Source organism: Cydia amplana, chromosome 3 (assembly GCF_948474715.1).
Source record: "Cydia amplana chromosome 3, ilCydAmpl1.1, whole genome shotgun sequence".
Lineage (NCBI taxonomy): Eukaryota > Metazoa > Arthropoda > Insecta > Lepidoptera > Tortricidae > Cydia > Cydia amplana.
In genome coordinates this window covers 11063870-11079897 of record NC_086071.1, presented here as the reverse complement: position 1 = coordinate 11079897, position 16028 = coordinate 11063870, and the positions used below count along the sequence as shown (strand labels likewise).

Here is a 16028-nt window from a genome sequence, read left to right as displayed (position 1 = left end):
AGATCAAAGACTATCGTCAGTCGTCATTTTATTTTATTTTATTTTATTTTTATTAATATACAAACCCAATTGTTAAGTATTTTGACCTTTATTTACGAAAGCAGCAAATGTTTTGTATATAAAAAAGAAAAATAATTATGGCTAAGACTCATTACAAATCTAGAATATTATTTAACTTTTAAATGCATAGTGTAGAAGGTAGCTTACTATAGTTCGTTTTTTTTAGCATTAGAAAGAAGGTAAACAAATTTGATGTGTCTTTTAATTGAAAAACATGTTTTAAAAATAAGTCACGGCAAATATGTAACAATTATGAATTTAATACGATCATTTATATTCTTCTGCTTTCATAAGTAATAGTTACTGATTTTTAAAAAGCGTTTTTCAATTAAAACACATGTCAAGATCGCTTACCTTCTTTCTAATGCTAAAAAAAAAAAACGAATTATAAACAAAACCATCTTATATTTCATGCACAAATTGCAAAATTAGGTAGATAAAATCAATTTGTTCCCATATCGTCAGGTAACAAGCAAAACTCACTAATTACTAAAAAATATTTAAACAAAAATTAACCTTCTCTTCGTACATACTAATAATGGTTTACCGTGGCTATGAACTTGTGGTGGTACTTAGTGAGTTTTGCTTGTCACCTGACGATATATTATTGCGATATTAAAAGTAATCAATTTTCCGGCTTCTCTTTCAAATTTGCACAGTAGTTAAGGTAATTTTGGAAAATAGCTTAAACTGATGGAATCTAATCTAAAATCACTACTACTACTAGGTACTATAGGTAGTAACTACCTATAGTACCTAGCTATTAGTTTTATGTAAGGTGGCTTGTTTTAAATGTAGTAGTTTTTAAGGCTTGTATTATTGTATTTTTTGTTTAATTGTTTATTTGATAATGAATGTTCCTTAATCTTTTTTAATAAAATACCTTTTCAATCTAAAATCTATATGTTATTTGAAAATTATATGTTTTTGTTGTGACACAATTTTTTCTTGTACTTTGGCTTTCAAATACTTACTGTTTTATAAAAGCAAAACTCGATAAGACAATTCGATAAAATGTTCGAAAAAGATTAAGAGCCCATCAACGTGCACACTAGCGCCACTGCTAAATAATCGTGATTATTTCAATTTAACGAAATATATTTAAAAAAAAGGGGGCCGCTACGGACTGTATCTTGTATTAAAGTACTTTTTGAATACCTACATCAAACTAGTTTCTATGTTGCTGGATTCGTCAATCCATGCGTCCAAAATTAAAACGGCCGTTTTTGTTTTGAGTTTATACAGTGTGTAAGTCAAATACGGGCAATAAATTAAACCAGATATAGAATTTATCCGTCTTATCATTAATTAAGATGTTTTTTTTAAGTTACACTTAATTATGACCCCGTGATAAATTTTTTCCACATGTACCGAGCAGCAATGTACTGTAAACATTAAGAAACAGAAGATGATAATGACATTACGAGATACGAGCTTTTCATAGTAACTGCCAACAAGCGTTGACAGTTACTTTAAAAAGCTCGTATCCCGTAACGTGTGTGGTGTATTACATTGCGGGCCGAATTATTTTGTATGGTTAAAATTTTCAATGCATTTCTAAGTAAAATCTATCTAAATATACTTTTTAGGTCCTATGCTAACCACCGTTTAAATATTCGCCCGTATTGGATTTACACACTGTAGATTGACGAATCCAGCAACATAGAAACTAGTTTGATGTATTCAAAAAGTACTTTAATACAAGATACAGTCCGTAGCGGCCCCCTTTTTTTAAAATATATTTCGTTAAATTGAAATAATCACGATTATTTAGCAGTGGCGCTAGTGTGCACGTTGATGGGCTCTTAACGCAGAAATAAGCTTTCATTTTACATTATATTCCTCTGCACAGAGAATAACAAAACAACAAGGATCAAAATATTCAGTTACAGTGGAGGTGTACTTGCACATGAGAAGCGAAGGATTTTAATATAAAACTCTGAATGTTTTGAATTCCAGCCTGGGGCACTGGAGGCCTTGGTCACTTTTTCTTAGTATATGACATTTATTCAAAGTTTATAATTTATAGTAGTGTGTCTACTTGAAATAAAAACAAATTAAAATATTTTCTGAAAATAATTTAATTTGTTCTAATACATTAAACCCTGAATGTGTCTAATACCTAAGTTTTTCAATTGTAAATAATCAAGATAAATAAAATATTGCGACCGTGTGAAATTAACTATGTTTCCCTCCACCTATGAGGAAAATAAAAGATTACTAGGTGTACCTAATGACTGATTTCCACCGGAACTATCAGTATATAACACCACCACCTTTAATAGGCACTATACCTATACTACCACCACCACAATAAATTGGTTCGTTTTTCCTTAATGTTAGTAATATTTTGTAATTGTTATAAGCCTAAAAGGCTGCGCAAATGCATTAATTACGCATGTTTCCACTTAATTGCTTTAATAAGACTCCGACCGCTTTCACTACAAAATTGTGAACAAATTGCACCATTTTCAACAGTAGCCCTCGCGACCACTCAGAAAATGTACAATGTCGGGGAATAAAAACTAAGTCGGTTAAGTCTATTTGTATTCGGAAGGTGGTCTAGGCCAAACCCCGGTCTTTCCGGCTCATATTAAAACCGTTATCGTGCGATCTTAACTACTTTGTACCTACTGGAAACCATAAGTACCTATATAGCCCTCAACGAAAATGATATACTTAATTTAAATTTACCCATAAAAAGCGACCTTATCATATACTCTTCAACGTCCGATTCACTATGCGGCTGGCTCCGTACAGAAATGCTCTATTATTTCCCGACATTAATTTGATAAAAAGCTGTACTGTTTTAGACTTTAAAGGCTAAAAAATAGGAAAGATATTGCAGTGGTCAAAAAGTTGTTATTTGACATAATTTTAGAAGTGCCGTTTTTTTTAGACTGGTTTTTTATAGCAGATACTAGGGTACCTATTTTTTTTCGGTTGAATAATGTATAACGGAATCCACGTACCTACTTGAGAATCTCATATGTACTACACGGTACTACTGTTATTTTCTTTGACATTATGAAAATACTAGGTGCCTGCCTGCCATGCCTGGTTAAAATATACATTAGGTGTTAACTTAATAAGCACTTTACTGCTCCACGTTCGAGCGAGTTCTTCCGAAAGACTTAAAACGGATTCACAAGAATATTATTGTAAGACAAAAGTTTCTTTAGCTAAACTTAGCATGTCCTTAAGTAATAAAGTAAACTGCTAATTTTTCGCTATCAATAGAATTTTTTTATTTTATTTTCTTTATTGGGGAAAAAAACAGATACAGGCCAATAATATTTACAGGTAGAGTTACAAAATGGTAGATATAGCCTACATCCTAAGACAATTCCCACTAGGAGGTGTGACAATAGTTTTAGGATAGCATTGTGATCGGAACTAAATAAACAGACTTATACTATACAATGACATTGAATGATTTGAATGAAAGACTATTATGTATTTATTATGATTTTAAAATGTTTCCTTTAGGGCTGGCCGGACAGTCGCCAACAGAGCTTCATATTCAGACAAAGGTGATCTTGCTGTTTCCGAAGTTCCGACCATATAGACGGCCTTTACGGCGTGGCGTATTTCGTCGCGTCGCTAGAAGTACATGCGGCCCACATCAATTTTGGTGTCAAGCCATATTACTTGCCACTATTTTTTTTTGTGATAAATTCCAACCAATTAAAATAATAAATATGACGCGCTCTTATAGTTCTACAAATATCATGTTTAATATTGTTATAGGTACACTTCGTATTGTAAGGTGTTATTGCAATACCAAAATAAACACTTTGGCAAATTACACGCTAATAAGAAAGTTTAACTCTAATTATCCTAATTACAAGACAAGACTTGAAAGTCAACAAGTTTCTAAAGAGCGAACTTGTTGGGATATAAACAAAGTTTGCAAACGTTCTCGGCTGTTAGCCTGTTAGTAGTTATATCGCATGCGAGCTCATCTCGTGCGTGACAAACAATCCCGTACTAGGGCCGGGCCGGGCCGTATTCAGAAACGGAAACTCAGTAGCTATAAAAGACGATACAAGTGCGGAAAAGAGGAAATCCGAAACGAGTGGCGAAAAACTAAAACACGACCGAAGGGAGTGTTTTAAATCGACACGAGTTGCGAATTACCTATTCGCACGTGTATGGTATAACGTTTTACAGTACATATGGCACTTTAAACTTTCGACATACGCACGGAAAGTGCTATTTCTCGCACTAGTTCGGGAAAGTAGCACCATATGTACTGTAAAGTATTACGTTTTAATACCTGAAAAGTAAATAACGGTTCAGATAAATTATACCTATTCTAAATATAGGCCTTATCTGTCCGTCGTTCCTTAAGTCGGAGCGCTCTATCTCAAGAACCCTAACTTTCTTAGGGTGTTTTTACCTCTTGCCGCTATGAAAAAAATAAATATTATAATTTAATTGAAAATTAAATTTGCATACAAAAGACGTGACTTTTTGATGTTATTTTGCGACTTGTCGGTTAGCGGATTCATTATCATGATGCGTAATTAAATAAATCCACCTGAAATTTATTGGTTTGACTTACAGGTGTATTCCGATTTTAATAATAGGATGTGAATTAGATCTGGATTAGTGAACTGATCTGTTAGTGTTAAAAGTAACGCTTTTGTTTGAAAAAATGTCACTTTTGGCACTGACAGAAATTAAATACTATATTAATATTATTTTAATATTTTCTCATTATTTCAAAGACAGTGTTTAATAGCATCGCCTGTAAAGTTAATACGAATACGAAATTGTGTCTTAGATATTAAATATTTTTTTTGATCACTAAACTTTTCTGTGCTGTTGGATGAATGAGCACGTGTATCCAATACTTTTTTAATATCATTCTGATTCGTCAAATGCACATTTAAGAATAAAGCTTCTAATATCCAACCGATAACCACTTATTACACTAAGTGGTTTTTGATATATTGAGGGCTGTGACTAAATCGCTTCTAATAAAAATGTGATGTGAACTTGAAAGTTTTACGGGATAACATTTTTAACCTAACCGAAGCTTACGTACCTTATAGTTGTATAAGCTATCCTTATGTGTACCAGTCTTTGTAGTATCTTACCCCAGTTACAGTCAATGTTGGGACGATTAGTGAGCCTTTCGTGTTTAGGGTTCCGCATAGTCAACTAGACAGATATACGGATATGATGAAACTGTAAGGGTTCCGTTTTTTTTCAATTTTGGCTACGGAACCCAAGAAGAGAAAATAACCGGCCAAGTGCGAGTCGGTATCGCGCACGAAGTGTTCCGTGCCATTATGTAAAAAACGGCAAAAAATCGGAATCGAAATTCGATTCCGATTTTTTGAGGCATAACACTGTAAGTCCATTTTTTGTGATTTTCGGTTTTTAGGGTTCCGTAGCCAAATGGCAAAAAACGGAACCCTTATAGATTCGTCATGTCTGTCTGTCTGTCTGTCTGTCTGTCTGTCCGTCTGTCTGTCCGTCCGTATGTCACAGCCACTTTTCTCCGAAAATATAAGAACTATACCGTTGAAACTTGGTAAGTAGATGTATTCTGTGAACCGCATTAAGATTTTCACACAAAAATAGAAAAAAAAACAATAATTTTTTGGGGTTCCCCATACTTCGAACTGAAACTCAAAAATTTTTTTTTCATCAAACCCATACGTGTGGGGTATCTATGGATAGGTCTTCAAAAATGATATTGAGATTTCTAATATCATTTTTTTCTAAACTGAATAGTTTGCGCGAGAGACACTTCCAAAGTGGTAAAATGTGTGTCCCCCCCCCTGTAACTTCTAAAATAAGAGAATGATAAAACTAAAAAAAATATACGATGTACATTACCATGTAAACTTCCACCGAAAATTGGTTTGAACGAGATCTAGTAAGTAGTTTTTTTTAATACGTCATAAATCGCCTAAATACGGAATCCTTCATGGGCGAGTCCGACTCGCACTTGGCCGCTTTTTTTTACAGTATCTTACATAATTTCTGATGCTCCATCGATCCATAAAACTATATTTATTGATAATACTACCAATTCCAAGTTTTTCAAATGCATTTTACTGTAAGTGTATAACCCTCTGGGAATCATTTTGATGTAAGTGAAATACAGTAAAATGCTACTAGGTTCATTTTAAGGTATGTCCAGAGAGTTTACGGTTCTGAGTGCACATACACTATAATGCTAGGCATATTGTAAGGCATTTTACTGTATGTCCTGACTAAAACTTAAAATTTCTATATTATAATCAGTTTAAGTTGATTACAATGGTCATTTGCATTTAAACGGACTTGTTATTATTATAAAAATGATATAACAGTATTTTCAATCTCGTTAAGGACCTTTAATATTACTGTAACTCCTCGAATTTGAAATAAGCTTAGAAGCAGAATACTGTATGTGGGGTAGTTTTTTTAGTTTTATTGAAAAATATATCTTATAAGTACAAAATGATAACTTGAAAGTAATACATAATAATGTTAAATATATTTACTGTTGATTCATTTAAAAAACTGTGACATAAACCTCTTGTGTGTCATTTTATGTTGTTCGAAAATCCTTGTAACACAAATTTTGACACAAAATCGCTTCTCCTGTAAAATTACTAAAATGGCACTTACAGTGTTATGCCTCTCAGGTACGGGAATGGTATTCAGGAAGTAAAAAAAAAACTACTTACTAGATCTCGTTCAAACCAATTTTCTGTGGAAGTTTGCATGGTAATGTACATCATATAATTATATTGTTTTAGTTTTATCATTCTCTCATTTTAGAAGTTAAAGGGGGGGGACACATTTTACCACTTTGGAAGTGTCTCTCGCGCAAACTATTCAGTTTAGAAAAAAAATATATTAGAAACCTCAATATAATTTTTGAAGACCTATCCATAGATACCCCACATCCCATGTATGGGTTCGATGACAATTTTTTTTTGAGTTTCAGTTCTAAGTATGGGGAACCCCCAAAATTTATTGTTTTTTTTTTCTATTTTTGTGTGAAAATCTTAATGCGGTTCACAGCTGAATACATCTACTTACCAAGTTTCAACAGTATAGTTCTTATAGTTTCGGCAAAAGTGGCTGTGACATACGGATGGACAGACAAACAGACAGACATGACGAATCCATAAGGGGGCTATTTGGCTACGGAACCCTAAAAATATAGGTTACCTCCCCTTAATATAAATAGGCTACATGACAAATTTTCATTGATGGTATCAATCGATCGGGTTTTGTATTTAGGATCAAATGTCGGAAGTAAGTGTAAGGAATCGAATGGTACTCTTACTTTTATCATTTTTGGAAGTAAAAAAAAAAAAAAAAATTTGAAACTTTCAGATCCTGTTTTTTTGTAACATTTCCGTATTTTATTTTATCTACATAATTGTGATAAATTGCTCATTTGCTATCTATTTTACTATATTTTGTTATAAAATTCAACATGTGTCATCATCTCTATTGGAGGTGGTTTTTTTTTCGCTTATATCCTATGGTGTGGGGTATCGTTGAATAGGTATTTCAAATAGTGGTCTTCAGGATACATGCTATTGGATAAGGTAATATTTTCAGAAATAATCGCTCCGAAAGAACAAGAAAAGTGTCCTTCTCTAACTTTTGAACCATGAATCCAAAAAATATGAAAACATTTAATGAAAACTATAGCAAACATGATTAGTTAAAGCGTTTTTGAATTTTATTATGGCATAGCTAAAGTCTTATTAGAAAAACTGTTGTGTATATTATTATTCCCGTTCAAGGCAGCCTATTGTGACGGACGGGTAACTACGAAACCCAACACTGACTGCCGTATTCGAACTTCAAGATATTCACAAGAGACGACACGTACTAGATCAATTCTAGATACGTTATAGTTTAGATTTCAACTAGTTCTCTTTTGCAGCGCAATTCGGGCAACCAATTCACTTTTACGATAGATGTGAATTAGATCTCTAAGTAATATCTTGTGGAAATCGTTCAAGAGTATCTCCAGAATCGCGGAAATGTCAAATGTGACAGGTTAGATCTTAAACATATCGCTATCGTATCTTGGTGATGTCTAAAATATATCTAATAGATGTCTATTACAAAATCCGAATCGGGCCCTGAGTTTTTTTTTGTGATTGTAGCTGTCGCTCGTTCAGGCCGGCCGTGATGTTGGTTTTATTTGTCGTAATTTAATTGACGTTGTTTTTATTGTATCCACAGACAAGACATCCTCTAGTCTGAGCATAGTAACGCTACCCCCTCTGCCACTTATACGGTAGTTTTACTCCATCTTCGAGTCAATCCCGTGCCGTGATTGGTCCGTGTCTTTGAACGGACCAATCACGGCACAGGATTCGCTCACCTCGTCCCCCCGCACCTCCGTATTTTTGGCAGCATCGGTTTCATGAAATAATTGCTCTAAACTCCGTCTAGAGGATTCCGTCTATGATTGTAACACATAGTAACTGCATCGTCTCTTCTTTTGAACTTGGCTTGACACGCTGACGCAGATTAACTTAAAAAATAAAAGCACGCTGAAATACGCAGTTTTTTAAGGAGTGTATAAAGACCCGGGAGTTCGAACTAGTTAGGGTAAGGTTCCAGTCCCTAATATTTCAATCCATCAATCGTTTATTGCACCATGGTAAAAAAGAGTTTCCACAATATCCTTATCCATGCTAGGTGAAATCAGTCTACAGTAAGAACAATTCTAACGGCCACCGGAGTCTCTAATTTTTATCAAGAGAGCAGTGGATTAGTGAGGTAGAGATAGCTAATGAATCTATAGCGAGGTGCAACTTAAAAGATATTTTTAATAATGCTAAAATGCTAAAAATCAGTGTCAAAACTTTATTTCATATCAAAAGCGACGCTCGGCCAAAGTACCGACCCTTTATTAAAATCTCACATTCAACCATAACAATATTTTTGGGCCAGTAAGCTGGAAAGAAAACTGCTTTTAAACTGATTTGGCATATTTTATTATAATGTTAAGACGTAGCCATCGGTCTAAAAATGCAAGGGCTGCAATTATTTAGTTGGATATCGTTTTGTTTGCTGTTCCATTTCTTCCCGAATATAATAAGTAGGTATGGACATAGAGAAAAAAATACATAGAGTGCTCACTCCATACATCAGTTTTAGTACCAAAAAGACTATTAGCATCTAGAATCGAGTAGCGGAACTATCAGTACCTACTGCTACTTGACAATAGATGTAGCACCGGCCGGAAAGTCTTATGCTGTTGAGATAAGACTTTCCGGTCGGTGCTACATCTATTGTCAAGTAGCAGTACTGATAGTTCCGCTACTCGATGCTAGATGTAGACACTGAAATTAATAGTCTGAACTGATGTATGGAGTGAGCAATCTTGTCTTACTTATTTCTCTATGGTATGGATAACCTGTTCAAGTAAACGATTTAGATAGCATGATTATTTATTGATTTTGCCTGGAAAATTAATTTTAATTTGTGAGCGGTGTGGTTGTGATTGGGATTGATACACATTGAACAACGTTCCGATTTAGATAATTTTTTGGGTTCCGTAATCACTTAAGAAACCTTATATAGTTTCGCCATGTGACGGCCCAGTTCGAACAATGATTATAAGATGTATGATATACAATATCATGTTTGAGGAAACGTATCGATTACTATTTTATTTATTGAAACGTACAAATAAATTATAATTAATAACATGAAATATCCGCGCTGCCGGGCACACACTTCTATCTCGCCCACGCTTACGCTCAGTGAGAGAAGAACTCAAACTTACTGGTCCTTATACTGCCACACTAAGGATAATAAATGTGTTAACAGCCATTGGAAATCTTATTCAATCTTTTATGATATTTTCAAGTAAAATGTACCCCAACATTAAAAGGCTTTTTTTAATTTTTGACAAGCGGAAACGTCTGCGAACGATGCTATTATTAAGCTTAGAATAAATTAAAAGTGGAAAAAATACTGTCTTGGGTGAGACTTGAACATACTCCAGCGCTCTGCCATCTGAGCCACCAAGACCTCATCCGTAGCTAGCAAAAATGGCAGGGCGCTGGAGTATCGATCCAGAGGCCGCGAGTTCAAGTCTAACCCAAGCCAGTAACTTTTCCACTTTTAAAATTCAAAGGCTTTATTTATGATTTAATACTTACATAATAAAATTACACATCATCTTCATCATCTTCCTCGCGTTATCCCGGCATTTTGCCACGGCTCATGCCGGGACAACGCGATGTCATCATGTCATGTAATAAAATTACATATTATCATTTATATTTTTTACAGAGACCGATTTGGGTGGATCACGAGTTGGATTAAGTTGTGTAAGTACCGGCAAACTGCTTTGTAGTCTGTTTCCTTAACGACTGAGCGATTTGGCACAATAATATCGGCACGTGACGATAAAGGTACCTAACAATCGCATTAAGACTGCACCAGCGTTAGTGTAGGCCTGAGTGGACGCTCGAAGCGGAACGTTCGGCGGGGCGTCCAGCGGGGCGTCGGGCTCACAAGTAATTTGAGCAGCGTGCACTAAGGCCGCTCCTATACGCTTGCATTTGTTTAACATGCACGCCGCACGCCCCGCCCCGCTGCACGCCCAACTCGAGCGTCCACTCAGGCCTTACACTTACACTTACTGTTGCAGTATTGCAGTGCAGTATTTTTGCGGACTGCATTGCTGCAGGAAATGTCCACATTTATGTTGATGCCTGGATTTTTTAACCCCAACACTTACAACAATGCACCACAATTAACTTCAGCCGGTTGACTAGATAGAAGTTAGTGCACGTACTGATTAAGATTAGATTATAATTTCATCACAGTAGATTAGGAATGTAATGACTAATTTGCATGAAGTACATAATAATATTATGTATAACCTAACCTAACTAGTACTTATATACATATTATGTATATAAGAACTAGTTATATAGTAAGGAAAAATTAGGACAAGTCTACCAACGTCATCCAACGGTACATTTTACTCACAGTTGCAGAGACTAATTATTAAAAACCGGCCAAGTGCGAGTCGGACTCGCGTTCCAAGGGTTCAGTACATTACACAATTTTTAACAATATGTTCTTTTAATGAAAAGTGAGTAAAATATCTTTAAAAAACCCATCAAAAACTGCACATTTCTAATAGGTTTTACTGTCATCTTTAGGTAAAGAACTATTTAGTGTATTTTTTTCAAAATGTTAGACTCAGTAGTTTCAGAGATAAAGGGGGGGGATGGTTATTTTTTGCCTATTTTCTTGAATAACTGCTAAACTATTTATCATAAAATTATATTACGAAGCAGTAGTGTAGAAGAGGATAGGAAAACCGTTGGTAGATCGGCAGGATCATCTTCTACCGTTGAAATATGCACACTTGAGGATAGATTCAAAAGTGGACGATGAAATAATAACACGTCGAGATAGCCGATAGTTGGTTTTAATTAACATGTGCGGCTGAAGTCTTCCGAGCAGGAGCCTCTCGAAGACTTTGGACAGACTGAGCAGCGTGATAGGCCGGTAACTCTCCGGCCTTCTTCTGTCCTTCCCCGGTTTCGGCAGCATGATGACCCGGCCAAGTTTCCAGGTCTTCAGAAAGTGGCCCGAGCGCATGATCCCATTGAACAAGCGTGTCACCGCCACGATTGTGTGCTGCGGCAGGTGACGAAGCGCCATGTTCGGGATCGAATCGGCGCCCGGGGCCTTCTTCGGGTTGGTTCTTCTGGTTGCACGTCTAACTTGGCCGGGTGAGAAGAAGACCGGGTCCTCCTCTGCATTCGGCTGTTGCTCTAAGTACCCTGTCAATTGCTCCTCCACCTCCCTCGTGTGGGCTGCGTTTGTAGCAGGGTTCGGTTGGAACGCTCGCTCCAGGTAGTCCGCGAACAGTTCTGCCCTCTCTTCTGCCTTGTAGTGGAGCGCTCCCCCTTCGTCCACAAGCGACCTTACTGCCTCCTTGGTTGTTCCCAATTGCTTGCACAGACGGTGAATGGAGGGCACGTCTTCGTCTATGCTGGCAATATGGGACTCCCAGTCAGCTGCTGCGTAGTTCCTGAGCTCGATCTTCACCTTCTCCACTAGGGTGTTGAGTTCTGTCTTCAAGGTGGGGCAGCGGGTGTGTTGCCATCTCCTTCTCAGCTGGCGCTTTCGCAAGATGAGTGCCTGGATTTCCGCGGGGAGGGGTTTGCACCTCTCGCCTGCGGGAATGGTGTGCGACGAGGATTCTAGCGCCAGCTGTATCTTGTCGGTGATGGCCTTGGCTGCAGCTTCGACTTCATCGGCGGTGGAGACTGGTCCGATTTGGGGGTTTTGCAGAGCGTCTGTGAAGGCCTCCCAGTTGGTCTTCCGCCTCGACTTCCTCCTCGGGACGGAATATGGGGCTGCTTCTATCGTCATCAGTACTGGTCTGTGGTCGGACGGTAGGTCCGGCAGTACTTCCATATTCAATGTGGCGTTGCAGTCGTTGTGGATTGCGAAGTCTATGATGTCACAAGTCCCTTGGCCATCTGCGTGGTGTGTAGGTTCTCCTGGTCCTGTGACATCGTAGTTTGCGTCCGATATCGCGCTGTACAGAGTTCTGCCGGCAGCGTTTATTCTTGAAGCGTTCCATGCGGTGTGCTTTGCGTTCCAGTGCCCTGCCAGGATGGTCGGCCCTGAGCACTGGAATAGCGCACGGAGATCTGCTCTGAGGCGGCTCGTGGGTTGTAGTGGGGGTCTGTACACGGAGTAGAGCCGGAGGTCTCCATCGGCCACTCTTATGTCGACTCCGAGCGCCGTGAAGGAGTCGTAGGGCACGAAGTCGACTGGCTGGTGAACGATGGATCTGCGGACCATCACGGCGACTCCGCGGAATGGGTGTCCCTGCTGGTTTGTCTCGTTCCGCTGGTATACTATGTAGCCCCCATCTTCAGGTCTCTCTTGGCGAACGTTTCGCTAACCAGCAATATGTCTACATTCTGCTCTCGGAGGAAGTGGCGGAGCAGGGCTTCCTTGCTGGTCAGCGACTGCGCATTCCAGTAAACTACCCTCAGCTTACGATTGAATGTTAGTTGAGGGTAATGCGCTCTGTGGTGCCTTTGTGACTGCTTGTGGCCCCTGGGCTGCAGCAGCTTGGAGCAGGGCAACTATCATCGTTGCCAGGTCCTGGCCGCCTGCCGATGGAGTTGGTGTCCCGGCTGGTGCTGCTTTAATGGAAGGAGGAGGAGCTTCCGCTGGCTTCTTCTTCTTCTTTTTGGGCTTCTTTTAGTTTGCGGTTGCTGGTCCACCTCGTTGCGTGGGGGCGTTCGCCGGCGCCATCAGGGTGTACGGATGGATGTTTTTATAAATAAAATCCCAAACTTCCCAAACTCTGACAAATAGCATTGCAAGCCGCATTGTTGAAACATCTCGAGTTAAGGGCGACAAGCACCACACTAAGATCATTAAAAAATGTACCCGAAACTTGGCTAAAACGATGACTCCGGACAAAAGTATCTCAAAAGCTTTCTCTGCTGAGGAAACCTATACTGCGATCAAACAGCTGTCCTTGGGCAAAGCTGCAGGAGAAGATGGCGTTTACAATGAATTCATTAAGAACTTAGGCGCCAACTGCCGCAAGTGGCTGGCTGCTTTCTACACGGACATATTAGAAAGAAACACGCTACCCCCAGGCTTTAAACATGCCAAGATAATAGCCCTCTTAAAACCCGATAAACCAGCTGAAGACCCGAAAAGCTATAGACCTATCGCACTACTTAGCGCACTATTCAAGCTCCTGGAAAAACTAATTTCGAATAGAATTACCCCTCTCATCGATTGCATAGTCCCCGTCGAACAAGCAGGGTTTAGAACTGGACGTAACTGCACGGATCAAGTGCTGTCTCTCACAACGCACATAGAAGCTGGCTACCAGAAGAACTTGAAAACCGTAGCTGCTTTTATTGACTTAAGTGCAGCCTACGATACCGTGTGGAGACAGGGACTCTACTATAAGTTAATGAAGGTTGTCCCGTGTCGTAAAATTACCAGCCTGATTGACAATATGCTTAGAAACAGGAAGTTTGTAGTCCATCTAGGAGAGAAACAAAGCCGCCTTAGAATCTTAAACAATGGCTTACCACAGGGATCCACACTGGCCCCATTGCTCTTTAATCTATATACCTACGACCTACCCAAAACAGTCTTTAGGAAATTTGTGTATGCCGATGATATCACTATTGCGCACCAGCACAAGACATTCGAGGTATCTGAAGAGCAGCTCAACAAAGATCTAGCCTCTCTAAATGAGTACTTTAAGAAATGGCGGCTTGTTCCAAATGCCAGCAAAACGGAAGTGTCGACGTTCCACCTCAACAACAAGTAAGCTGCTTATATCCCAACGGTAGCATTTGATGGTGAAATATTAACTTACAACCCGCACCCTAAATATCTTGGTGTGACGCTGGACCGCTCACTTACTTTCGGTCCCCACCTTCAAAAGTTGAGCAAAAGACTTGGGACCCGAAACAACATACTCCACAAACTAACTGGCACGACTTGGGGAACAAAAGCGGACGTTCTTCGCACAACTGGGCTGAGCTTGGTCTATTCTGCTGGTGAATACTGCGCACCAGTCTGGCTCAATAGTGCACACACAGAGAAAGTTGATGTGCAACTGCGTAATACTATGCGATGTATATCAGGTACGGTCAAATCCACACCCGTACAATGGCTCCCAGCCCTAAGCCACATCCCACCACCTCACCTTCGACGACAATTGGCACTGGTAAAAGAAGCGAACAAAATTCACAGCGACCCAAATCTGCCGATCCACCAGGAATTCCTTAATCCACCACAGCATCGTCTGAAGTCTCGACACCCGTCATATCAAACCGCCCAAGGCCTAATAGCGCAAGGTGGCTTCAATATAAAAGACGCTTGGAAAGATGAGTGGCAATCTAACCTGCCAAACCCCAGCCTAAATACCTACGACCCTACCAAAAAGCCGTATGGCTTTTCAACATCTAGGAAGGAATGGTGCCAACTAAACAGACTCCGCACCGAACATGGACGCTGTGCGGACTACCTGTTTAAGTGTGGTTGGCGAGACTCACCAGCATGCGACTGCGGGGCCCCAGTACAGACTATACACCACATTATACATAATTGCCCGATACGGAAATTTGTCGGAGAGGCCCTAGATCTTCACTCACCTAATGCACACGCTGCCCAATGGGTGAAGAATTTAGATATTGTATTGTAATTGATAACTAGCGACTCTGTAAATGCCATACGAATAAATAAATAAATAAAATAAAAATATCTCAATATCTGATCACTCGTGGTGCACATATTTAGTCCGATCACTGACTTTTAAGGGAAACACGCGCGGCACTCATATATGGTCCGATCACGGCTTTCTAAGGAAACACGCGCGGCGCGTGGCGACTGGCTAAGGGGCGCCATGTACGGATGGATGTTTTTATAAATAAAATAGAATATTGATTACATGTGTTTATTGGTCAAACACAACTTACAGACTGACACGATTACATGATTGATACATAGCTTATATAATAAGTGCATAAGTACATATATACCACAAGGGACGCGGGCGCTGCCTCCTCGACGGTGGGCTTGGGGACACTGGCTTTCGTCACCGGTCCCGGCTTCTTCGGCACCGTGTGGGCTGTGGTGCCCGCCTTCCAGTTACGGAGCTCTCTGATGTAAACTGGGCATCTTCTATAGTTCGCGGGATGGGGACCCGCGCAGTTGGCACAAGTGCAGGGTTGATCCTTGGGCACTCTGATGCAGGGTGGGGGCCTGCGCAGCGGACGCACTTCTGCGGTCTGTGGCAGCCTTTTGAGTGGTGGGGAACCCCTGGCATCTGTGACACTGCGCAGGGACCCCGGGCCGGTCTTTCCCGCCCTTCTTATACAGCCGCCAACTGTCATGTCCAGGTGACAGCTCCGCAACGTTTCTTAAGTTATTAAGTTACAAATCGACTAACCATGGTT

The 16028-nt window shown here is 39.4% G+C and overlaps 1 protein-coding gene across 3 annotated transcripts in view; it reads left to right on the top strand.

The window, feature by feature from the left end:
- The window catches only part of LOC134662491 (nephrin-like), a 188326-nt gene that overhangs the window by 18670 nt on the left and 153628 nt on the right, over positions 1 to 16028 (top strand). The window contains exon 3 of one of the 3 annotated variants that reach the window (XM_063518734.1): positions 10345 to 10382. The exons of the other annotated variants lie outside the window; for them this stretch is intronic. The gene's annotated coding sequence lies outside the window, so the exon portion shown is untranslated. The remainder of the gene's footprint in view (positions 1 to 10344; positions 10383 to 16028) is intronic. 3 annotated transcript variants of the gene reach the window in all.